The 27294-nt window shown below is 43.0% G+C and overlaps 1 long non-coding RNA gene across 2 annotated transcripts in view; it reads left to right on the top strand.

The window, feature by feature from the left end:
• Positions 1–27294, top strand: part of LOC126418946 (uncharacterized) — a 99461-nt gene that overhangs the window by 9713 nt on the left and 62454 nt on the right. Inside the window, exon 1 of one of the 2 annotated variants that reach the window (XR_007575915.1) lies at positions 8500–8514. The exons of the other annotated variant lie outside the window; for it this stretch is intronic. This is a non-coding gene — a long non-coding RNA (uncharacterized LOC126418946). Of the gene's footprint in view, positions 1–8499; positions 8515–27294 lie in introns of those variants that run through there. 2 annotated transcript variants of the gene reach the window in all.

The raw sequence follows: 27294 nt of genomic DNA, 5'->3' as shown, positions 1-27294 counted from the left end.
AATCAAATGTGGTATCAAACGAAAGTTATGACTTGGCTGAGGATTTCTTTGTAGGAAGGACACAGCAAGTTATCTATGACAGTATGTCATGAATGGATATAGAACTTACTTCAGATATCAAATGGTTCAAATGGCTCTGAGCACTATGGGACTCAACTGCTGAGGTCATTAGTCCCCTAGAACTTAGAACTAGTTAAACCTAACTAACCTAAGGACATCACAAACATCCATGCCCGAGGCAGGATTCGAACCTGCGACCGTAGCGGTCTTGCGGTTCCAGACTGCAGCGCCTTTAACCGCACGGCCACTTCGGCCGGCTTCAGATATCACCCAGGGCCCTCACTGTTCATGTTATGTACTGACGACCTTGTCGACAACATACTTGTGAGGTACATTAGTAATACAAATAAGCAAGCCGCGCATGGTTTGCAGTGTTATAGAACAATTCTGTACATATTTTGATGTCAAATACAGTGAACTGAACGGTGAAAATAATATTGTGGCACTTAATTTGAGGTCCCGTTGTGTCTTGTACCAAGTCGCTACAAAGACCAAGTAGGTTGCTGAGAACAAGATGGTCGATTCTGGGGTACACATTGAGTGGCTGTTCTAATGACTGAAAAAATGCTGGGCAGTGGCTAAGAGAGGAAAGTGTGTGTGTGTATGTGTGTGTGTGTTGCCGAAACTGTGTGCGTTGTGCAAAAGCTGATGAAGCTGTTTGGTTCTACTGAAAGAGCAACCTGCCACTTTCTTCTCCTCCATCTGCCACAGTCTGAGGAATAGCCACAGGGTACATTTGGTACAAATAATAGTTTTCTCTGCTGCTAATACCCCACAGAGACTATAGAGATAAAATAAGACTCACTGCAGAGTGCACCGAGGTATTTAAGCATTCATTCTTCCCTCACTTCATGCGTAAAAAGAATATCGAGAAATCCTAATAAATGTTTCAGTGGGAAATACCCTCTGCTAGGCTCTTCACAGTCGTTCACAGGATGCAGATGTAGATGTAGAGATGTAGAAATGTCTAGAATCTTTACAGTAATGGATTGCGCCTTGATTCAAGTTTATTCTTGAGGCATGATAAAAGAGGATGAAAACAATACTCCACGATATTGTCAGCTGTACTACTTCGAGCTATGGACTCGAATTTGGGATGACGGCGATTGAAATTGGTCACTCAGATTTAATTTTTCGGGATTTCTCTAAATCGCTTAAAAGCGTTCAGCAGGATGGTTCCTTTGGAACCCTCGCCTTACTTCTCCTTTCCACAGTGCTAGTTTCAATAACGACTTATTCCTGTGTCTGCATGTGGTGGCCGCGATGCCACACGATTCTGAAGACGTGCCGCAACCAGCGCTGCCTAGCGGAGATGTCAGCAACCAGGAGAGTATACAGACAGCAGTGGGCGCCAAACCTCCCACGGAGGACTTGGAAGACCGCAGGATACGCTTCGAACCCATATCTTCTGAGCGAGCTGCCGGCAAATGCAAGAACAGATGTTTCGTTTTCATTTAAAGTTTTTTGTCTCGAGTACCAATAACTTGTAAATACTATTTGTGGATCTATATGAAGAGCTTTTAGTTGCCACCGTACAAACGAATATACATTACAAACGAATAAATGAATTTTAGCATTCAATAGTGTACTACATTCTTCCTAAAAGCACTGAAGGTTTTGTCGATATATCTATTTCTTCGAAACGAAAAACTGAATGATAATTTCGATGTGCAAGCAGATCTTGTAATAACGTTTCCCACATAGATTCGTTTATTTGCTGGTTTTCGTGTGATCCATTATCGAAGAACTACAAGTGAGCATACATAACAAGCAGACCAATACTTGTAGAACAGTAATAATAAATAATAAATTGTGGTGTCGATAGTTACGATGCCACAACGTAAGTGCACGCTCTCGTAAGTTGGCAATACGAGAGAAGGCTAATTACGGTGACCACAGAGCCCTCTAGCCGACGCTGTGGGGCTCAGCGAGTGCCGTCTTGATTTCTGCCTATTTTCATCAAGAGCCACGGCCTGGAAATATCGCTTCAACTACCGAGTGGGCTGGCTTGCTTTTGAGACTTTGTATTAGATTAGACATGGACTACGGCTTCACACCTACATATCCTAGCCAAAGTTATGTATGCCTTTGATATTTACTTGTGTTTTTGACTCTAGTAAAAAGTGTTAAAGTTTCATGAAGTACCGAAGTGCTTCACCTCTCCTGCTCCTACTCGCTTCCATCACTCTCGGCCTGTATTACAGAAACAATTCACAGGAGCAGACCCACGCGCCGCCTATCCAGGCGGGATACAAAATAAATATTCATCAAAACAAATTGTGCCGCTCAGAAAATACAGAACTACTTAACTACATATTGCTTTAAACGGGAATTACATACTATGCCTACTTTGCATTAGAACTATTTTCGTGACTCTGTTTTCCCTAACAAGCTGGAGTAGCAATATTGTACCCCGCTCTCGATGTGTAGCACTGTCTCAGGTGACGGTCGTGATGCAAGCATCTGCAGTGTAGTGATGTTCGGCGTCTGTAATTCGTTACCGCGGGCACGAAATATGCAAAATCGCGGCTGGCGATCTGTTAGATGGACCGTAATTACTCTGTCATGGAGCCCTGAAGTCTCAGCAGATTCCAGCGTGTGACACTCCCATTCACCAGTGTTACCATGCACCAATTTGACTCACAAGGGGCGGCCGCCAATTGTGAAATTCAGATTCGATTCACATTGCGCATAATAAAAGCTCATAGCCAGAGGTGTAATGTGGCAAAGCACCAAGATGCACTTCTCAGCCGTTGTCGAGAAAATCGACAGTTAGCCGGCCGAAGTGGCCGTGCGGTTAAAGGCGCTGCAGTCTGGAACCGCAAGACCGCTACGGTCGCAGGTTCGAATCCTTCCTCGGGCATGGATGTTTGTGATGTCCTTAGGTTAGTTAGGTTTAACTAGTTCTAAGTTCTAGGGGACTAATGACCTCAGCAGTTGAGTCCCATAGTGCTCAGAGCCATTTGAACCAAAATCGACAGTTAAAAGAAACCGTTGAGGTGAAATACTCTCTACGATTTGTAAGTTACTACAGCGTCGTGGCGCAGCAGTAAGCGCTCGGGGTCGTAATCCGAAAGTCGCCGGATCGAATCTCGCGCCATGCCACTTTTTTTTTAGTATTTGTTATATATATATATATATATATATATATATATATATATATATATATATATATATATATATATAATCAGTTGCAACAATTATGCATATAATAAATTGTTGAAAGTCGTTTGTCGTGGAAAAACTGGCGACTTCGAACATGATTATGTTTTCTGCAAACAAAGTTGTATTTCACAAATGTTATTAATTGTCTTCATAATGTTTACACGTGTAGTTAACGGAAGACGTAGAAACGATATTCCGAAACGAATACATATAGTGTAAGTCAAACGTTCTAATTAGAGACCCCATGATATATATATATATATATATATATATATATATATATATATATATATATATATTTGAATTACAAAAAAACAAATAGTAAAAAAAAAATTGCATGTCGCGAGATTCGATCCGGCGACCTTTGACTCACGATCCCAAGCACTTACCGCTGCGCCACGACTCTTTAGGAAATTAAACATCGTAGAGAGTATTTCACCGCAACGGTTTCTATTAACTGTCGATTTTCTCGACAACGGCTGAGAAGTGCATCTTGGTGCTTTGCCACATTACACCTCTGGCCATGAGCTTTTATTATGAGCAGTATGAATCGAATCTGAATTTCACAATTGGCGGCCTCCCCTTGTCAGTTATACAGCACTGTGCACAAGGAGATGAAATATCAAGGCAGCAGACCTGACACGAATAACATTGCCTTCAGTACAGCGAGTTGTCTGAAATGACTGAGATTTAAACTGTCAGTGCAACTACGTCCTCACCACAGGCTCCTCAGTCAAGACCACCGCCAGTGCAAAGTCGTGCTCAGGACGAGTGTCCAAAGTGCAGCCCGCTCATAATAAGAGTCCAGCGCAGAATCATCTCGAGATCAGAATCTGAATCAGAAGACTAAATTTCTCCTCTCCTCCCTTTCCATCAATCCTCAGTAAACTCCCCAAAAGCACTCATGCTCCCGCCATAAGACTCTACATGCTGCATGTCTCCCCTCTAACTCTTCTGCTGTATCCATCAGTCATTTCTGATTAAAGTTACAGCCTTGTCTTTTCTCCAGAAGCAGCCAATCCCTGACTAATAATTTGTACGCAGAGAGGAGAAGACGTTGTGCTCCCGACTTGTTTCCTTCCCATGGCATATCAATGATTATATAAAGCACAATCACCCACAATACGACAATCTTCCAAAGAAGCAGGACCACTAGCCTTCACCCATAAGTGAATACTACAATCGGAATTTATCTTACAACGTCTACGACAAGACAAAGACAAACTCCCGTGCGGTAAAAGGTAGGAACCCTCACTAGCAATAATAATCTCAGAAACAGATATAGTACGGTAAGCTAAGATTTCCCTAGTTTCAAAGGATTCCAAACCTGCTCTTCCTGCATTGTTACAAGCAACGAAAGCTACAGTTATCCATCCGTTACCCAAACTGGAAGAAGAAGAAACTTTCATTAAAGAAAAATTTAACTTCGCACCACAAAATAAAGTAGGTCCATGAATAAGAACAAATTGAATAGTTTTACCTACTCCTCTTACTTCATTCTTTTTACCCTTCGCTGAAGATGTCGAAGCACCAAGAGTGCCGTCCACATTGACAAGTGGCCGAACATTACAGCACGTCTGATCACAGGCCTCAACTAAACTAAGAGAAGTGCTTTTGTGTCCCAACATAGACCATTTCAGAGCCGCCATAAATGGTGTGTTCTGTTCTAAAAATTTTTCGAAGTTCTGAAGCTTCCTAAAAAGCTCAGACGGCAGAGGGACAACACCACCTAACGGCTCCCTTGATAGCACCTGGACCAAGGTGGACATGGAAACTAGCGAATTTTTATATCCGCCATTCCTGTTCACAAATGGCAGTTACGACACTATCGATGCGCCTTGGCTAGGTGACATTTCTCTTGCGTCTCTGCCACTGTCATGGCTAGAGGCGACTGACAGATAAATTCAGGTAGGCAGTTTTTTCGTCTCTTCAGCCGAAAGCATTGTCTGCACATTGATGCGAAAAAGTTTTGGGACCAGTGTTCTGTCCGCAGTAAGTGCATCCACATGTTCCTTTCCCTAATAGCTGCACGTGCCTTCCAATCTCCAAATGTTCATTGCAAGATTTACTGTTAAATGACCAAACTGCCTGTTTGTCCTCCAAGAAATACTATTGGAGGGAGATTCACCATAAATATCCTGCATGCATTTTGGATGGAGCACAAGCTCCGACTGGGGAACCGAGCGAGGTGGCGCAGTGGTTAGCACACTGGACTCGCATTCGGGAGGACGACGGTTCAATCCCGTCTCCGGCCATCCTGATTTAGGTTTTCCGTGATTTCCCTAAATCGCTTCAGGCAAATGCCGGGGTGGTTCCTTTGAAAGGGCACGGCCGATTTCCTTCCCCATCCTTCCCTCACCCGAGCTTGCGCTCCGTCTCTAATGACCTCGTTGTCGACGGGACGTTAAACACTAACCTCCTCCTCCTCCTCCGACTGGGGAAGCGAGGAGAAGGAAATCAGCCATGTCCTTTTCAAAAAAACTGTCCCAGCACTTGTGCTCTATAGAACAACATGGTCGATATTTAGCGCCTACAGAAATCCCTTTCAAGTCATGGCACGTTTGTGTCACAGGAGGGTCAATGGAGTGGGTCATGTCATGGCAGCTGAGGATGGTGGTTCAGTCTGTGCTTGCAGAAGGGTAGAGTCAGCTGCAGAAATCGGAACTAAGAACATTTCCTGGATAGCAGTGCAGTATCCATGGTCGGTGGCGTATCGATACTAGTTAGTGCTAGGTGTGGAAGGCCTCTGACGGCACCAGAGCTTGTGGATCAGACTGTTCAAAAATGGTTCAAATGGCTCTGAGCACTATGGGACTTAACAGCTATGGTCATCAGTCCCCTAGAACTTAGAACTACTTAAACCTAACTAACCTAAGGACATCACACACATCCATGCCCAAAGCAGGATTCGAACCTGCGACCGTAGCAGTCGCGCGGTTCCGGACTGCGCGCCTATAACCGCGAGACCACCGCGGCCGGCGCTCAGACTGTGTTGGAGATGGAGAGACAGTGGTGTATTTATGTTCTGGAGTGACCTGGTAGAAGGTAATTTTGGGTGGAGCCAATTCCATTCGCTGTCTTTCTAGCCCTACTTATTTTATTTCAGGCTAAAGAGCATTATTATGCTTTACTGTTAAGTGTCGCCTGCTTTTTTAACTGATATGTTTGCATGCTATATAAATTATTGTTAAGGAGAGCCCCATTTGTGCAAAATCGCGTTTCCACTCCACCTAATCTCACGCTAAACATCTGTCTTAAGTGATTTATGGAAACCACTGGAAACTTAAACCTAGATGGCTGGATAGGGATTTGAAATGCTGGGAAGTTCTTAGTTTCACAGTTTCTGATGGAATGACGGAACTGTATCTAAGATTACTTACTATTTAATTTTTTATGCTAAACTTCATCACTGGCTGTAGTCTCTACATAGAATTCAGTGGCTTGGTATTCAGTTTGTTGTGTTCTTGTATTAACATTTCCATCATTTAACAATTTATTAAAATGGGTCTTTTAAGTATTCACGATTTCAGTTCTTCCATGCGTGTCTAACCATTACATTCATAGAAAATGCCACTATCAGGAGTAAAATTAAAAAATTCGTCACGTATTATTTTACTATCTGTCCTAGTATCAAACAGAGGAACTCTTTGTCACCATTTCTCTGGAGCGAAGCAATAAAAAGGTGAACCAACATATTAGCACACAAAACAGAGATATAACATTAAAAATTGTAAATCCCTTATCATCTTTCACCGATGATATGGTTCTTCGAAGAAGCGATAAAACAAAAATTATAACTGTCTCCCAGCAATTAATTTAAGCCCCCAGAAAACCTTGACTGCAATTTAATGTCATCAAAACAAAATATTTTGCCCTAGTAAAGATACTGAAAACTACGAAGTCCAATGGAGCGGAAGGGGAAGGTTGAGGACGCCCACCACCAACCCTCGCATGATCGTGCTCAGCAGTCATCTGCTTGCAGTGGAGTGGAGAAGTCATCAAATTAGCATCCAAAATTTTGAAGGATATACTGAAATACTACTTTTCTACGCCTAAGAACAGTTGACAGTTCAGAAGGTAGGTTAAGGAACCAATGTCGTAATAGAACCAATATCATAAAACTGACCCGATCAGGCTTATAATTGTAGGAAAAAATACGTGTTACCTAAACATACAGGCATGCAAGTAGACTGACAGTCTGAATCTAAGTAATTAGGCCTGCTCTGGATGTAATACGCCCTCAGATTTAATATTTCCATATTTATATTGTTCTCAAGCACCATAAAGGAGGGACACAGACACCTTGTTATTCCCTCGAAAAAGTATAATCGATGATATTAATTGCCAGTTATTCCTGTTATTACAAATGATCCAGGTCTACCTTCGACGAAGTTAGCAACCAAATAAATGGTGCCAAGGCTCCCTAAAAGCTTTATTAACAGTATTATTTTCCACAACTATGACGTCACAATATTCTAAAATGTCTGTGAAATATGAGAATGCGAAAAATGCAATGTTTAAATCGATTTTCTCAGACGTAGTTGATGTTAATTACACTCTAAGGTTTAAATCAATTATTTTACCGCGTCTATGATGGCACAATATTTAATTTTTTGAGCTTCAGTGTGCTTGCTAAGTGTGATGCATCAGATATACTTACCGCTTAATCCAAAACATTCTCTGTTAAGTTCACCGTTGTATGACCATCATCCATTGCTGTAAATGCTAAAAAAATACCTCAACGTGTTTTAAAATGATGCTCTTGTCTATAACGTACATATATGTAGATGCAGATACGGAAATAACTGTGTATCAAAATTAACAGGGTCGCTAACGGAGACAACGTCAGAAATTATTTCAACCGTTGATGCAGTTGTAGCCGAAATATACTCTTAATATCAAGTCTTCAACAACATCATTCGTGTAGAGGCATACAATAAGCAAAGCTTAAACGAAATTGAACCGTAACATCTTCATCTTTGCGTAGGTGTGGTGTGTCGCCTTCCGGAGCCTTGGCTTTGCTCTGCCGCGAGTGTTCCGTTTGCTTTTAAATTTCGGAGGGCGCTGCGTTCTAGGGAGAGACCTGCTCACGACGAGAGTATCGAGTGCTGCTGCGGGAGTGAGACGGGGCAGTCGTTCTGGACGCGCTGTGTGATAAGGAAGCTCGGCGTGGCAACTGTTGACTCGGCGTGTCCGCGTTGCTATGGCGGAACTGGGGCGATTGACATAACTCGAATTGGTGCTGGTTGCAACCTGTCGCCGAATGCTTGTCTGCCTTCTGGACTAACGGTGAGAATTTCTTGACTTGATGTGCCTCACTCAAATTCTGCCCGTGTCATCGGGTGTGTTTTGCTCTAAGGTCGTGTGCCATGGTGTTTCGCAATTTTAGTAGGCTCAGGCGTGCCCGAAATCCCGATTCAATGATCTGCCGTTATATTGTCAAGTGTAGCTATCACTAGAAAAGAATGTTAACTCTCTGTGCCTTAATAGCTGAACCTAAAATATTATCTGTGGTTGAAATTTTATTCTGACCCAAGTGCAATAACGATCTTTTTTTTTCAATTTGTTGAGTCGTATTATTATTTAGTACTGGCAGTCACATTTACTAAGTCGAAGATTTACGAAGCCCAGTGGGCGTCATTAACAGTTCCTTCCTAGATAGGCGTTATATTTTGAACCATGTGTTTCAATGTTTAGTAATTTTAATTTTATGTGTTATAGAGAGTTGCTGTCATGCCCTATGTGGACGATTCGCCACGTTGAAGTTTCTAGTTGTTCTGCTGGTCTGTGCCATATTGCTAAAGCAGGCAGTCCTAGCACAGTTGATTGTAAATGTTTTCCTAGTGGTGAGGAGCACGGGCTGGTTTTAAGTGCTAACCCACTAACTTCAACCATTCTCAAATATTTATTACTACTGATATTCAGTCCCTTCAGGCCGTGGCGACGTCACTCCCCGTTTTTGGTTATTAATTTTATCTTGTTTGCTTGTTTCATTAAGAAAACCTTTGGTTTATGAATTTGTCTTTTGGTCTTTATTGCTCCTTTGGACGAAGTAAATTAACTGTTGGTTTTGCATTCTTCTAGCATTATCAAAACAGCATTTGTGGTTATATTTGTTTGGCCCTTCTGGCCGAATGATTAAAGTCATTCCTTTCAGTAACTTATTGTATTGGTCAATAATATATATATACCAGTGAACAAGTATTTTTTTAATGTTTAATAAAATTAAATTGTGTTTGAAACTGTAACCTCATTTGGGTCTACGCTTTCACTCCCTGCAGCCTTTGAGTTCTGCTTACCTTACGTTTTGGTTAAGTTTTCCCATACCACGACGTATCAGAAATGGCTGTAAATAATAAGAGGTATATTACTTCATTATTGCAGGGTGTCAGCATGATATTGTCGGTTTGCACAGATGAAGATATCGACGTCATTATACGAGGGGCAATTGAAAAGTCCGTACAAAAATAAAAACTACTTTCTTGTTTGGGGTAAACCTTTTTTATTTTTCGACATAGTCTCCTTTTAGACTTATACACTTCATCCAACGCTGTTCTAATTTGCTGATTACTTCCGAATAATAGGAATTGTCAAAGTCTGCAAAATAGCTATTATTTGCTGCAATCACCTCCTTGTTTGAATAAAATCTTTGTCCCACCAGGCATTTCTTCAATTTGGGGAACAAATAGTAGTCCGATGGAGCCAAGTCTGGAGAATAGGAGGATGTGAAACGAGTTGGAATAGTATTTCCATTAATTCTGCGACCACTGAGGTGTGCTGGTGCATTGTCGTTATGGAAAAGGACTTTTTTGCGGTCCAGTGGCCGGCGTTTTTCTTGCAGCTTGGTTTTCAAACGGTCCAATAACGATGAATTATATGCACCTGTAATAATTTTACCCTTTTCCAGATAGTCGCTGAGGATTATCGCTTGCGAATCCCAAAAGACGGTCGCCATAACCTTTCCGGCCGAAGGAATGGTCTTCGCCTTTTTTGGTGCAGATTCTCCCTTGGTAACCCATTGTTTATATTGCTGGAGGAGTATAGTAATGTATCCATGTTTCATCCACAGTGACGAAACGACACCTAAATTCTTCTTGAACAGCTTCAAACCAGCCTTGCAACACTTCACACGATTCCGTTTCTGGTCAAGCGTGAGCAATCGCAGAACCCATCTTGCGGATAGCTTTCTCATGTCCAAATGTCTATGTAAAATATTATGTACCCGCTCATTCGAGATGCCCACAGCATTAGCAATATCACGCACCTTAACTCTTCTGTAATCCATCACAGGGCGTCCAGAACGTTCACCATCACTTGTGCCCATATGGCCACTCCGAAAATTTTGAAACCACTTATAAACTGTTCTAATCGAAGGCGCATAGTCACCGTAATTTTTATCAAGCTTCTCTTTAGTCTCCTGAGGGTTTTGCCTTTCATAAAGCAATATTTAATCACCACATGAAATTCTTCTTCGTCCATTTTTTGACAATCACTCGACTTCCTTGATACACACGAATGCCAAACACAAAGAAATAGACTAATATGGCTGAAACTTGGTGTGCGTTCTTTCCAAAGATGCTACTCACTAAACATGACCTCAATATGCGCCGGTGGTGCAATCTCTCGGACTTTGCACGGACATTTCAAACGCCCCTCGTACGTAGAAAACAGAGACGAAATAATAATATTACAGCAGCAATAGCGATGGAGAAATATCAATAACTGTCGAAGTAATGTAGTTACATTCCGTAATAAAGTAGTTGTAAAGGAAGATACAACTCATTGCCTATATATCGAAATGGTCCTACACAGAGATCAAGCACTCGATCCATTCCGTTCATCTGAATGCAGATGTACATCGCCTTCCTGGCTCTCTCTCCTACCCTCCAACAGTCCCAACGCACCCTCCAAACCCATCTTAATCAGTGCACGTGTAACCAGTGGTTCCTCCATCCCAACCCCTCCAAAACCTAGGCACCCACTCCTTCCATCTCCATGATTTCTACCTCATCCTTTATGGTTCCATCCAGCTCACCCCCACCCTGAGATACCTTGGCCTCACCCTCGACTGTCACCTCACCTGGACCCCTCGCCTCCAGACCATCCAGCAGAAAGCCCATTCACGCCTCCACCTCCTGAAACTCCTGTTTGGCTATACATGGGGATTGCATCCTTCCACCATCGTCCACACCTACAAATCCCTCATCCATCCTACCCTCTGTTGTGCCAGCATTGCCTGGTTCTCCACACCCACCTGCTTTTATAAGGCCTTCCAAATCCTCGAACGCCATGCTCTCCACCTTGCCTTCCACATCCGCCTTCCTTCCTCCACACAGCTCCTGTATGAACTTATCCCCTTCCCTCATCTCCTCCTCCTTCTCCAACATCTCCGCATCCTTTACGTTATCCGCAGGCTTGATCCCCCCCTCCCCCTGGTTTCCTTCTTCCTCTCCGTCCCCCGCCCAGTGCTGCGCCTTTATTGATGTATCTCTCCCTCTCTCCACCTCCACACCCTCCATCTCCATCATCAGGGCAATTTCAAGCGGCATCCCCCTCCTGGATGATGAACTTCGCCATGACATCTACCCTTCCTTCCAACTATAACCTGGCCTTGTTCTCCCCCTCCCCAGGGCCCCATTTTTCCTCTCCCCTCCTTCTCCCAGAGCGGATATTCCTCCCCCCCTGAGACCCTGTACCCCATCCTTGCCTCTTTCCTTCCCTCCCTACCTGGCCCTCTTCGGCACGCCCCCCCACCCATCTCCCACCTCTCTTCCCCTCCCTCCCTTCTTCCCTTCTCCCTCATCTCCTTGCACCTGGCAGATCCTCTGTTTTGATCAACGTCAGTGTGCCACGTCAGTGTTTAGTGCTGTTTCACCTGTGTGGCGAAAGGTGTGATTTTAATTGTATGCTGTCCTTGTACTTAGCCGGCCACGGTGGTCTCGCGGTTCTAGGCATGCAGTCTGGAACCACGCGAGTGCTGCGGTCGCAGGTTCGAATCCTGCCTCGGGCATGGATGTGTGTGATGTCCTTAGGTTAGTTAGGTTTAAGTAGTTCTAAGTTCTAGGGGACTGATGACCACAGCTGTTAAGTCCCATAGTGCTCAGAGCCATTTGAAACATTTTTTGTCCTTGCACTTAGTGTTATTGTCAGTGTTATGTGCTATGCCATCCATTGATACTTTTATGCTCCGGTCATACTGCGCCTTGTGTTCTTTTAATTGTCCCAGTGTGTGGTTTTTGTGTGCGCTACTTTTTTACGGTTTTTATCTCCATTTTACAGTTGCCACTTTTTTGTCTATTGTCTTCCATGATGTTCACCTTTTTTATATCTATGTTCACCATGTTTTCTCCTTTGTTGTTTTGAAATCTCTTCTATTGTTTGTTCTATGTCTTTCGGCTGAAGAGCGCATATGCAGCTGTCAGCCCGCCCCGATTGCGAATTGAAATACAGTAAAGGAAAAAAAAAAAGATCGTACTCCCAGCAACATGCATTTCACCTAAGATATGACAATTAGGGCTCACACAGAGGCATATAGAAAGTCGGTTTTTTCTCGCTCAGTTGTGGCACAGAATTGTAAGCGGTAGAAATTAGAAAAAAAAATTTAGTCAAACTCACATTGCCTTACGAAAACTCAAGTCATGCCAAAGAGGGGGGTGGCAACAGGTAGCTAGTGATTATGGCAAGTGGATCGGGTCGACGACATTGCCGCCGACTAACGAATAAGCATTCTGTAGAAGAGGACGGAAACCCAAAGGAAGCGAGCTAACATATTCGATAGTTCCTAAGACATGTTGCAAGAAACTGTATCTATTTCGTAAGAACACTCATCGATGGACCGACACGGCACTTAACAGCCTATGAATGTAGCAAATAAGGACATATTTGGTAATTATGAACTTAGAATTGTGTCATAGCCTCACTCTAGCACACTTTAAATACTCCAGATCTTGTCATGAGTTGATCACTGTGATTGCTGGTATTCACAGCAATAGCACTCGATTCCATAATTACGCTACTGGCCATTAAAATTGCTACACCAAGAAGAAATGCAGGTGATAAACGGGTATTCATTGGAGAAATATATTATACTAGAACTGACATGTGATTACATTTTCACGCAATTTGGGTGCATAGATCCTTTGAAATCAGTACTCACAACAACCACCTCTGGCCGTAATAACGGCCTTGATACGCTTGAGCATTGAGTCAAACAGAGCTTGGATGGCGTGCACAGGTACAGCTGCCCATGCAGCTTTAACACGATACCACAGTTCATCAGGAGTAGTGACTGGCGTATTGTGACGAGCCAGTTGCTCGGCCAACATTGACCAGACGTTTTCAATTGGTGACAGATCTGGAGAATGTGCTGGCCACGGCAGCAGTCGAACATTTTCTGTACCCAGAAAGGCCCGTACAGGACCTGCAACATGCGGTCGTGCATTATCCTGCTGAAATGTAGGGTTTCGCAGGGATCGAATGAAGGGTAGAGCCACGGGTCGTAACACATCTGAAATGTAACGTCCACTGTTTACAGTGCCATCAATGCGAACAAGAGGTGACCGAGACGTGTAACAAATGGCACCCCATACCATCACGTCGGGTGATACGCCAGTATGACGATGACGAATACACGCTTCCAATGTGCGTTCACCGCGATGTTGCCAAACACGTATGCGACCATCATGATGCTGTATACAGAACATGGAATTATCCGAAAAAATTACGTTTTGCCATTCGTGCACCCAGGTTCGTAATTGAGTACACCATCTCAGGCGCTCCTGTCTGTGATGCAGCGTCAAGGGTAACCGCAGCCATGGTCTCCGAGCTGATAGTCCATGCTGCTGCAAGCGTCGTCGAACTATTCGTGCACATGGTTGTTGTCTTGCAAAGGTCCCCATCTGTTATCTCAGGGATCGAGACGTGGCTGCACGATCCGTTACAGCCATGCGGATAAGATGCCTGTCGACTGCTAGTGATATGAGGCCGTTGGGATCCAGCCCGGCGTTCCGTATTACCCTCCTGAACCCAACGATTCCATATTCTGCTAACAGTCATTGGATCTCGACCAATGCGAGCAGCAATGTCGCGATTCAATAAACCGCAATCGCGATAGGCCACAATCCGATATTTATCAAAGTCGGAAACATGATGGTACGCATTTCTGCTCCTTACACGAGGCATCACAACAACGTTTTACGAGGCAACGTCGGTCAACTGTTGTTTGTGTATGAGAAATCGGTTGGAAACTTTCCTCATGTCAGCACGTTGTAGGCGTCGCCACCGGCCCCACCCTTGTGTGAATGCTCTGAAAAGCTAATCATTTGCATATGACAGCATCTTCTCCCTGTCGGTTAAATTTCGCGTCTGTAGCACGTTATCTTCGTGGTGTAGCAATTTTAATGGCCAGTAGTGTATGATACCGTAGTGAATTTATGTCCTAGATGCTCCAGCACAATCTATAAACTAGCCGAAGATGTACTTAAGGTGATGGCCTTCACTTGATGAACTTCATGTTGCTCAACGCCTACTATCTACTGATGAAGAAACTGGCCGTCTTCAAATAACATCACATCACAGAGTGCAAGTTCTGGCCTTCAACGTGGAAGTCAGCAACGTGCCCTCTTGTGGTCCACTTTCCTACTCAATACTCAGGTGCCTTCGGGTGCTGAAACCTACCAGGGGCAGTGAGGAAATCAAGCTACCGTACGACAACCGACACATGGAACACTGTGGATGGGCCGTCAAAGGTGATCGTATAATTCGCCGGCCGGTGTGGCCTAGCGGTTCTAGGCGCTTCAGCCTGGAACCGCGCGACCGCTACGGTCGCAGTTTCGAATCCTTCCTCGGGCATGGATATGTGTGATGTCCTTAGGTTAGTTAGGTTTTAGTAGTTCTAAGTTTTAGGGGACGGATGACCTCAGATGTTATGTCCCATAGTGCTCAGAGCCATTTGACCGTATAAATCAATGTGGGACCAAGTACACTCCGCAGCCGGCGCGAGAACCACTTCACGTTGAGCAGCCGCTACTCCACTTGCCATTAGCCGCCGCGCCTTCAGGCTCACTGACACTACATCCTGGGCGAGTAAACGCTGAACTGACTTGACAGACGTCAGTCAGAATCCAACACGGAGCTGAATCAGCATCTGCAGCTGCTTAGGAACGACGACTTGTAAACACTATGAAGAAATAACGAAACTCTAATGATGTTTCATTGGCGTCGTTGTCGCTCCATAGATTCCTGACAGCTGCAGTAGTGTCCCCGCTCGGTCCTCCGTAGCTCTATTGCAAGTGGAACAGGAAAGGAAATGACTAGTAGCGTTACAGGGTACCCTTTGTCACGCACTATACGGTGGCGTGCGGAGTATCTGTGCAGAGGTAGCTGTAGATCTGGTGGCGTAAACTGTAATGCAGACTAAAACAGAGACGAATAGTAGCAGTGTATGTTTAAACTGCAAGTGTACGTGTGTCTTGCAACAAATAACTCAGAACTTAATTTGTTAACTGCTGACACACAGGTTCGTTGCTAAGAAGCCAATCTGGCGTGAGGAGGTGAAAATAATGGCTTATTTGCAATCACTGCATCACAATGCATTATTTCGCAAACAGCTGTCTTCTGCAAGCCTTAAATTAAGCCTGTATTTACTGAGTCATAAATTAGAATACCTACTTACCTATTTACTGAGTCATAAATTAGAATACCTACCCCCATGAACCATGGACCTTGCCGTTGGTGGGGAGGCTTGCGTGCCTCAGCGATACAGATGGCCGTACAGTAGGTACAACCACAACGGAGGGGTATCTGTTGAGAGGCCAGACAAACGTGTGGTTCCTGAAGAGGGGCAGCAGCCTTTTCAGTAGTTGCAGGGGCAACAGTCTGGATGTTTGACCTGGCTTTGTAACACTAAGCAAAACGGCCTTGCTGTGCTGGTACTGCGAACGGCTGAAAGCAAGGGGAAACTACAGCCGTAATTTTTCCCGAGGGCATGCAGCTTTACTGTATGGTTAAAGGTTGATGGCGTCCTCTTGGGTAAAATATTCTGGAGGTAAAATAGTCCCCCATTCGGATCTCCGGGCGGGGACTACTCAAGAAGACGTCGTTATCAGGAGAGAGAAAACTGGCGTTCTACGGATCGGAGCGTGGAATGTCAGATCCCTTAATCGGGCAGGTAGGTTAGAAAATTTAAAAAGGGAAATGGATAGGTTGAAGTTAGATATAGTGGGAATTAGTGAAGTTCGGTGGCAGGAGGAACAAGACTTTTGGTCAGGTGAATACAGGATTATAAATACAAAATCAAATAGGGGTAATGCAGGAGTAGGTTTAATAATGAAGAAAAAATAGGAGTGCGGGTAAGCTACTACCAACAGCATAGTGAACGCATTATTGTGGCCAAGATAGACAGGAATCCCATGCCTACTACAGTAGTACAAGTTTATATAGCTCTGCAGATGATGAAGAAATTGATGAAATGTATGATGAGATAAAAGAAATTATTCAGGTAGTGAAGGGAGACGAATATTTAATAGTCATGGGTGACTGGAATTCGAGAGTAGGAAAAGGGAGAGATGGAAACATAGTGGGTGAATATGGATTGGGGGAGAGAAATGAAAGAGGAAGCCGTCTGGTAGAATTTTGCACAGAGCACAACTTAATCATAGCTAACACTGGTTCAAGAATCATGAAAGAAGGTTGTATACATGGAAGAATCCTGGAGATACTAGAAGGTATCAGATAGATTATATAATGGTAAGACAGAGATTTATGAACCAGGTTTTAAATTGTAAGACATTTCCAGGGGCAGATGTGGACTCTGACCACAATCTATTGGATATGAACTGTAGATTAAAACTGAAGAAACTGCAAAAAGGTGGGAATTTAAGGAGATGGGACCTGGATAAACTGACTAAACCAGAGGTTGTAGAGTGTTTCAGGGAGAACATAAGGGAACAATTACCAAGAATGGGGGAAAGAAATACAGTAGAAGAAGAATGGGTAGCTCTGCGGGATGGAGTAGTGAAGGCAGCAGAGGATCAAGTAGGTAAAAAGACGAGGGCTAGTAGAAATCCTTGGGTAACAGAAAAAATATTGAATTTAATTGATGAAAGGAGAAAATATAAAAACGCAGTAAATGAAGCAGGCAAAAGGGAATACAAACGTCTCAAAAATGAGATCTACAGGAAGTGCAAAATGGCTAAGCAGGGATGGCTAGAGGACAAATGTAAGGAAGTAGAGGCTTATCTCACTAGGGGTAAGATAGATACTGCCTACAGGAAAATTAAAGAGACCTTTGGAGAAAAGAGAGCCACTTGTATGAATATCAAGAGCTCAGATGGAAACCCAGTTCTAAGCAAAGAAGGGAAAGCAGGAATGTGGAAGGAGTATATAGAGGGTCTATACAAGGGCGCTGTACTTGAGGACAATATTATGGAAATGGAAGAGGATGTAGATGAAGATGAAATGGGAGATACAATACAGCGTGAAGAGTTTGAGAGAGCACTGAAAGACCTGAATCGAAACAAGGCCCCGGGAGTAGACAACATTCCATGGGAGCTACTCACGGCCTTGGTAGAGCCAGTCCTGACTAAACTCTACCATTTCGTGAGCAAGATGTATGAGACAGGCAAAATACCCTCAGACTTCAAGAAGAATATAATAATTCCAATCCCAAAGAAAGCAGGTGTTGACATGTGAAAATTACCGAATTATCAGTTTAATAAGTCACAGATGCAAAATACTAACGCGAATTCTTTACAGACGAATGGAAAAACTGGTAGAAGCCGACCTCGGCGAAGATCAGTTTGGATTCCGCAGAAATGTTGGAACACGTGACGCAATACTGACCCTACGACTTATCTTAGAAAATAGATTAAGGAATGGCAAACCTACATATCTAGCATTTGTAAACATAGAGAAAGCTTTTGACAATGTTGACTGGAATACTCTCTTTCAAATTCTCAAGGTGGCAGGGGTAAAATACAGGGAGCGAAGGGCTATTTACAATTTGTACAGAAACCAGATGGCAGTTATAAGAGTCGAGGGACATGAAAGGGAAGCAGTGGTTGGGAAGGGAGTGCGACAGGGTTGTAGCTTGACCTCGATGTTATTCAATCTGTATATTGAACAAGCAGTAAAGGAAACAAAGAAAAATTCGGAGTAGGTATTAAAATCCATGGAGAAGAATTAAAAACTTTGAGGTTTGCCGATGACACTGTAATTCTATCAGAGACAGCAAAGGACTTGGAAGTGCAGTTGAACGGAATGGACAGTGTCTTGAAAGGAGGATATAAGATGAACATCAACAAAAGCAAAAACGAAGATAATGGAATGAGTCGAATTAAGTCGGGCGATGCTGAGGGAATTAGATTAGGAAATGAGACACTTAAAGTAATAAAGGAGTTTTGCTATTTGGGGAGCAAAATAACTGGTGATGGTCGAAGTAGAGAGGATATAAAATCTAGTAATAAAGGAGTTTTGCTATTTGGGGAGCAAAATAACTGGTGATGGTCGAAGTAGAGAGGATATAAAATCTAGACTGGCAATGGCAAGGAAAGCGTTTCTGAAGAAGAGAAATTTGTTAACATCGAATATAGATTTAAGTGTCAGGAAATCGTTTCTGAAAGTATTTGTATGGAGTGTAGCCATGTATGGAAGTGAAACATGGACGATAAATAGTTTGGACAAGAATAGAATAGATACTTTCGAAATGTTGTGCTACAGAAGAATGCTGAAGATTAGATGGGTAGATCACATAACTAATGAGGAGGTATTGAATAGAATTGGGGAGAAGACGAGTTTGTGGCACAACTTGACAAGAAGAAGAGACCTGTTGGTAGGACATGTTCTGAGACATCAAGGGATCACAAATTTAGCATTGGAGGGCAGCGTGGAGGGTAAAAATCGTAAAGGGAGACCAAGAGATGAATACACTAAGCAGATTCAGAAGGATGTAGGTTCAAACCAGTCTCAGGACTGAAGACAACAACAACAACAACAAATTAGAATATCGTTCATAAACTCAACCTCTTCGGACTTGGTGGATTCGATACTTGCACCCTTCGGTACAAATGGACTACAGGTATTGATGCATTCCTCCTCTTTGTCTATGTTTACACTTTTGTAGTGCAAGTACTCAGCGATGTCATCCATCTTACAAATAGGTGCCAATTTGTCGGTTTATTTACTGCAAATGCTAGCGCACTGCATAGATCATACATATTCAAAGCACTTGAATGTTGTATGTAAATGTGTCTGTCCCCTGAAGTTAATTCAAGCATTGCCTCATCATGCCCATCAACTATTGAAACCTTAATTCCAATCATAGGAACATAAATATTGTGTCGCCAGTTTCTTCTCTATATATTCCATCATACTGTATAAGTAGCCCCTCTCGTTCCATAAATACTACACTTCAGCAGCAACACATTGTGTGTTTTCCGCCTCCATAACTACTTCAAAGTCTTTGTTTCGAGCCAGAGCTAGATTCACATGTTTGTAGCCACTGGCGGACATATTGTATGTGTTATCGAATGACAGTACACATGTCAGACTTGAGTGCTGTGCCTGTGCTATGACATAGGTGGACAACACGAGGTCAGGAAGCCATCCTATGGACTGTAGTTGCTGCTATGATGAGTAAAATACCTGCATCTCTTCACACATAAAATAATAATAACAAAGCTACAAATATAACGACACAAACAGATAACAATAATAATTAGAGATAGAGAGACATAATTCTTAACAATAGCCTTCTGCTTCCCAGCTGAATGTCACTGTTGCTGCTGGCATCAATTCGTGTTGGACAGCAAATTATGACATACACACAATCAAATTAGTGTAAAAAAACATTACTCGATTGGTGGGGAGCTGACTGGCATGCAGTTGGCTGCGACAGGGAGCTCTCCCCGTCCCTCTCCCATAGCCTTGGCTCATGTCATCAAAATTTCACTTACAATTTTTGGCAAGTTATCCTATAGAGCAGTGGGTAGTTTGGTGATCTGGAAAATTACTTATATGAAAATCATTGTCTCCTTGAGAGTAAATCTGAGAATGCAGAAATCAGCTATAAATGAAGGTGTTAGTGTACATGGGTGTCAAAGAAACCGATCCTCCATAGTCGTTGAAAACTACTGACTGCATGATGGTATAAACATATTTTGCAGATAGATGCCTGCATCTGTATTTTGAGCCCTACAGAGTGCATTGTATTTGCTACTATGTTGATCAAATGATAATCAAAAACTATTGGTGGTGGCTGAGCTTACAGAAAACATCCTTGTGTATATATTTATTCCATATTACGACTTCTGTTTAACATTTGTAGCAGAAGGGGATTATATAGAGGTGTGTTTACATAGAATGTCATGCATTGTGTGTAAGTCATTATGCATTAGGCATTATGTTTTAGCCATTAGGCGAAAGGCAGCAGAAACTGGGAGTTAAATGTTAGACATTTGGCATTAGCCATTACATTTATTTAACGCATTGTTGGACTTTCGAAGTGAACGAAATCCTACAGGTTCTCCAACATTATTTTTACGCCTGCAAGAAACTGGCAGAATGATGGTCAGGTCCTGCAGGAAGTGTTATCACTTCTGTCTCTAAGCTTGTCGTAGGTTGTGTTCCAAAAATGAACAGCATGGAGACAGAAGTGATGACACTTTTTGCAGGGCCTGACTGTCATTTTGCAGGACAATGCTCAAGCACGTACAGTGCAAGCTCTTACTGATTTGTTTGACTGATGGGGCTTCTAAGTGCTATACCACCTACTGCATTCCCCAGATGTAAACCCTCGTGAGTTCAATTCGATTGCTAAACTGAAGGAAACACTTCACGACATTCGCTTCAGAACTGCTACAAATTCGTCGGGCAATACACCGCACCGCTCAAACTGTCAACACAACTGGCACTGCTAAGAGTATCCCACGACTTTCACATCGCTGGCAACGGCTTATACAAAATACTGGTGACTACTTTTAAGTTCAGTAAAACTTTGAAACACGTATCTATTTTGTACGAGCTGAAAATAAATAGTTACCACTATTAAAGTTCCAACCCTCGTATTTGCTTTATCGTTGACATCCATCCGGTTTACCACTTTCTTCTTATTCTAGATTTCCTGTATGGAAATGATGTTCCCTGCATTCTGCTCTATTTTAAATCAAACTACCAACCTCTTGATAGTTAAACATGCTTACCACAAGTGGACAAAGAACGCTGAGTCATCTATTGGTTATCGTTTGGAATAATTTACAAAATTAATGTGAGTGAGCAATATTTCCTTTACAGTTGTACAGTTTAGCTACAGTTCAACCGAGACAGGATCTTTATTCATTTTACTCTTTTTTATATTAGATGAATCACTTAAAACGTTCATCTAAGGTATTGCAGAAATTGAAAGTACTGTTGATGTGCGGCTTTCAGAGAATAGACTGATAGTCAGGGGCTCATATTGCTAGCTTTAAATGCATTGTAATAATAATTAGGAAATGTATTATTTGTGTAAACATAAAATTTTTAAATGGAACAATACCTGCTGACGTTAACAGATTAAAATTAGGGTAAATCAGGATGTCAGTGGTGTATGTTGCGTGACTCTAGTGTGAGTCGTCTACGGGATATCGTATTTTGAAAAGTTTCCGCATCGACACTCGTTTGTGCCACTCATCCCGCATAGTTCCTAGGTAGGATGTTACTTATAGTGTACTTCTGTGTTCCTTGAGTGCATTTTGACTTGCTAATCAGTTAGCGTATAACAGTCCAAGCAGTGGGTCGTGAGTAGACAATGGGATTTACCAATGCAGAAATAGCCGGCATGCTGGATGGTGTATGGAGAGTGTAGGAAGAATACAGTACGTCCTTGTAAATTGAATGCGGCAAGATATCCCTACAGACGTCGGCCATCTCGGCAATTATGTATCGACCTCTTTAACCACTACATCAGATGGGTAGTGTACCACCGAGACAACGTAACAGAAGGAAACAAGTGACGACAGAAGAGCGGGAAATTAATGTTCTTGCTGCTGTTGCAGTTGATCTGTAAGTCAGCTGACGCGCAATCTCACGAGGTAGTGGCATGAGTCAGGTAAGTGTTCTATGCATTCTTCAACCGCATAGCTTCCATTCCTGTCACAGCCTTCTCCATCGAGAGCTGCGTAGAAACGATTACGAGCAGCGTGTTAGCTACTGTACGTGGGCACTAAGGATACTCCAGATGTATCATGTATCTTGTTTAATAATGAAACCACATTTACCAGTGATGGCCAGGTAAACACCCGAAACATACACTATTCGTCTGTTGACGGTCCCCGTTGCCTTCGTCACTTGTGTCGTCAGTGTTAGAGACGGAACACTGAACGCGTGCAAATCGCGGCCTCCTAACAGACCATCTTCCACAGATGCCAGAAGACGTTCCTCTGCAGACTAGGAGGAACCAGTGGTACCAACATAATGGCTGTCCAGCCCAGAGTGCACGGTGTACTACAGAATGTCTTTACGAATAGTTTCCAAATAGTTGCATTGGGCTCAGAGGACCTAAACCTTGGCCAGCCCGCCGGCCATTGTTGCCGAGCGGTTCTAGGCGCTACAGTCTGGAACCGCGTGACCGCTACGGTCGCAGGTTCGAATCCTGCCTCGGGCATGGGTGTGTGTGATGTCCTTAGGTTAGTTAGGTTTAAGTGGTTCTAAGTTCTAGGGGACTGATGACCTCGGATGTTAAGTCCCCATAGTGCTCAGAGCCATTTGACCCATTTTTGAACCTTGGCCAGCCCGTTCCCCTGATCTGACGCCTGTAGACTATTTTGTGTGGGGAAAGTTAAAAGACGCTGTCTATAAGGACAGAGCAACTACAGCCAATGATATGCAACAACGAATTACTAGAGCCTGGTCTGACATCTCTGCCGAAATGCTAGCACGTGTGCAGCAGTCGTTCCATAACAGATTGGAAGTTTGTATTGCCGCTGTCGGTTGTTATTATGAACATAGACTGGTCAGTTGTCTCGTTACTGGTCAGAATCCACATAAATAGTCTGTGCACCTGTGTTTTTCTTTAGTGTGTGCTACCACAGGTATTGTACATGTGTCGGTGTGGGAACGTTTCAAGATACGATATCTCCTAAACGACTCGCACTATAATCTTGCAAGAAACACCACTGACGTTCCAATTTACCATACTTTTAGTTTGCTAATGTTAACACGCACTGTTCTATTTAACAACATGCATGTTTGCGAAAGTAAATAATATAAAGTACACTTTTTAAATGTTATTACAATTTGTTTATTGGCTAACAATACGAGCCCCTGACTACCAGTCCGTTACAAGAAAACTGTACATCAATGACACTTGCCAGTTCCGGAATATTTGCGGTGCAAGTTATAGGTGATTCACCCTGTACACAGATGTATCCCTTAAGATGTGGCGCTAGTGCCACGAAATTAGATGAATCACAAATAAAATTTATCGTACAGCTGAGGCGGTCTTATTGATCATGCTACACTTCTACAGCCGTGGATGTCCACAATACGAAATTTGCTGCAGTGTAGAAGAGGACGAAAAATTTTTGCAATTTACTAGAAGGTGAGACTACTGTAAAAACAATTTTGACAAAATATTTTTAAAATAGCAGCAGTTGCTCACATAACTTGTTACTTGTTTGCAATAATAATAATATATAATAAACATTATTAATTATCACAATTAATTATCATAGTGCTCTATGACAAATTGTTCCCATCGCCTTGATGTTGTATCTATTAACCATTCAGAACGAAAAGTGAGACAGACATAAATCGACGAGAATTGTGATTTCTTTTATAAGACTGAAACTTACAAAGTTTCTTCTTTCACTGTAGTCTCTTTTCTTCTCTGCAGTCATGTAGTAAAGCTACAATCCTGGGGCATCTAGACACACCTGATTTTCTGTCAACGTGGTCTTCCTTAGATTTAAGCTTCCAGAATTTCGCCATTTACCCTCTCCACTGACTACACTCAAGGAGGGTGGAATGCACAGGTGTTCTGCGGCATTGCCTTTCTGGGTGGGCGTAAGATTTGATACCACTTACTGCCGTACTAGAAATTAGCCACTACCTCACAGGAGGAATAAACTATGTTGATAGATCATACATAAGATGAATCCAACAGGATTCAGACTTGAGGGCGCTACACAACATCAGGTCAAATGCTTGAGGCGAAAAGAGGGAGGAAATGGTGACAAACCTGTCAGTATTTTAAATCCTAATATCCTCAATCCCCAGCTTGCCTAAATTCGTGCTGCGAATCTATGGAATGTTTCATCCAGCACATAAGAATACCCTCCGCTGAATGTGCTGGTCTAACCAGGTATATTTTAACGTATGGTAGATTATTTTTCAAAATGTGCCTCGCAAATTTCGAGACTACTCATCAGTTAAATGCCATTACTGCGATTTAATGTCAAACTTTTGTAAAATTCTCCAATTACCTCGATGATTCCCATACGCCGAGTAGAAAATGAAACCATCTATGGAAACGATATATGCAGCTCATTATACGAATTGCTACGATGTCTTTCCTATGGACCTTTCCACATATTAACGATGACAATAAATAAAGGTCTAATGAATGAGCAATCTTCAAGTTGAATATAGATCTTCCATATAACAAATGCAAACATACGACAGGTGTTATCTATTGCTACTGTCTACGACTATTTGGCGCAGACACGGAGAGTGGTCTAATTTCCTGTTATTTTTCCAGAAGAATGGGTCTGCAAAGTAAGCTGACGCCACAACAGACGCAGCAGAGCAACGGAGAACACAACACGCCGGTTCTTTGTGCGACAGGAAATGCTCTACACCGCGGACGAATATAAACCGGAGCCACACATCCCGTTGTATCACTCGAGATGGCTGTCTCTACAAGAACGGTTCTCCTTCTCTGCTTGGCCTTTGCAGTAAGTGTCTTATTACACAGCGTTACAGCTAGAATGTGGGGCATCAGTTTGTTAGCTAAATTTTTATTTCGTATGAGATGTGTCCATCGCTTATACAAGACAGAAACGTAAAGTTGTCATCAACAAGAAATTTGGTCAGAACACCGTAGTGCTTTAATAGTCATAGTCCTACTCCAGTTGGTATGCTGTTGCGTCCCTCTGACCTTTGAACTGACGTAGTCAACCAGTTACACTTTCTGAACAAAAACATCAAGACAACTGTTTGCTGACATTAGTGTTGGATGTGTCCAGTGGTTGCCATTATACTGGCATGAACGCTGCTACGGCACTTTCGATGAGGTGTATGAATGTATGTGGGGGACTGGCGTCTCTTTGTCCCTAGAGAGGCGAAACAAAAGAAGCTAGAGGTGCTGGACGCTGGAACTGGGAGCCAATACGGCGTACTGTCTTATCCTAAAGCGGTGTAATTGGGTTCAGGTCGTGATTCTAGGCAGGCCATTCCAGTCAGGAGAAATGCTGTTTTATGACAGGGTGCAACCACGAAGATTACCCCCATATCATAATATCACCTCGTTCGTACTATACATGATGGCGGGTAATGTTCTTCAGGCATTCGCCAAATCCAAATCATTTCGTCTGACAGCCAGGGTGTATAGCGTGATACACTACTCCAAATCACTTGTTTCTAGTCATCCACTATCCAGAGGCATTGCTTATTAGACCGTCTCATGAGTCACAGTGCAGAAATGTGTGGCTTATGACAAGATGCCCGACCAATGTAATCCTTCCTTTTTAACTCTCTATGCACAGTCATTGTGCTAACTGGACTGCTGCTAAGTCCTTCCGCCTATTTCATGCGATTTTTGTACAACCATGCATTGCAATGCTAGACGATCGCTGACCATCAGTACATGAGGACTGACTGCTCTTGGTTTAGCTGTTGTTCTTCCTCCGCGCTTCCACTTCATAACTGCGTCACCAACAGTCTACTTGGGCAACTCTAGAAGGTTTGAAATGTCCCCGATGGAACTGTTACTCAAGTGACGTCCTAGTGATTAGTCCATGTTCGATATCAGTGAGCTTTCCTGCGCACCTCCTTCTACTGTTACTGCTTCCCTTCCAACAGCACAACACTCCCCGCCTTCATTTATACTGGTGTATCTAACTCTCGAGACATCTCCTGGTCAATTCCTCATTATATAGGGGTGTACGGATACTTGTGATCGGGTAGTGTATATGGTGCCAACGGCCGTGCCGCAGTGGTAACAGTGGTTCCCGTCAGATCACCGAAGTTAAGCGCTGTCGGGGTGGGCTGGCACTTGGACGGGTGACCATCCGGTCTGCCGAGCGCTGATGGCAAGCGGAGTGCACTCAGCCCTTGTGAGGCAAACTGAGGAGCTACTTGATTGAGAAGTAGCGGCTCCGGTCTCGGAAACTGACCTACGGCCGGGAGAGCGGTGTGCTGCCCACATGCCCTTCCGTATCAGCATCCAGTGACAACTGTGGATTGAGGATGACACGGCGGCCAGTCGGTACCTTTGGGCCTTCATGGCCTGTGCGGGAGGAGTTTAGTGTAGTTTTAGTGTATATGGCTCCCTCCGATCCATGGTGCAAGTCGGAGTTTTCATATTAGTACATTGTTAGAAGTGATAAATGATCGATAAAAGTCCTAGGCCGACTGGGAATCAACCCAAGAATTATGAATTCATATTCTGGTGCTTTAGATACAAGGAGTTTTAACCCGTCTGCGAAACTGTTACCTCTTGCACTGAATTCAACTTGATCTCACAGTAATATCTCAGTTAGAAGAGACAAAGGCGAGCTAATAGAATTAGTAGCTTCGTGGATGCAAGCAGATGATTGAGGAAGGATAAAGTGAGGTATGCAAGAGCTGAACCGGATATCTCAAAGGTAATATTTGTTGAAATACGGACAACCGAGCTAATGTTCGGCTATCACAAAATGTTCGATGATTTCCAGACGGGCACTGAGTGGCAGCGTAAATGTCTAAGGAGATCGTGACTTTTTTACAGTTGATGACGAAAGTGCCAAACATAAGAAAACTGCTAGGCACGACAGCAAAAATTACTCCTCGAGATTTGAACGATTTTTTGTTTCAGTACAAATGCTTTAAAGCTAT

This window comes from Schistocerca serialis, chromosome 9 (genome assembly GCF_023864345.2).
Source record: "Schistocerca serialis cubense isolate TAMUIC-IGC-003099 chromosome 9, iqSchSeri2.2, whole genome shotgun sequence".
Taxonomy (NCBI): Eukaryota; Metazoa; Arthropoda; class Insecta; order Orthoptera; family Acrididae; genus Schistocerca; species Schistocerca serialis.
This window is presented reverse-complemented; position numbering and strand designations above follow the sequence as displayed.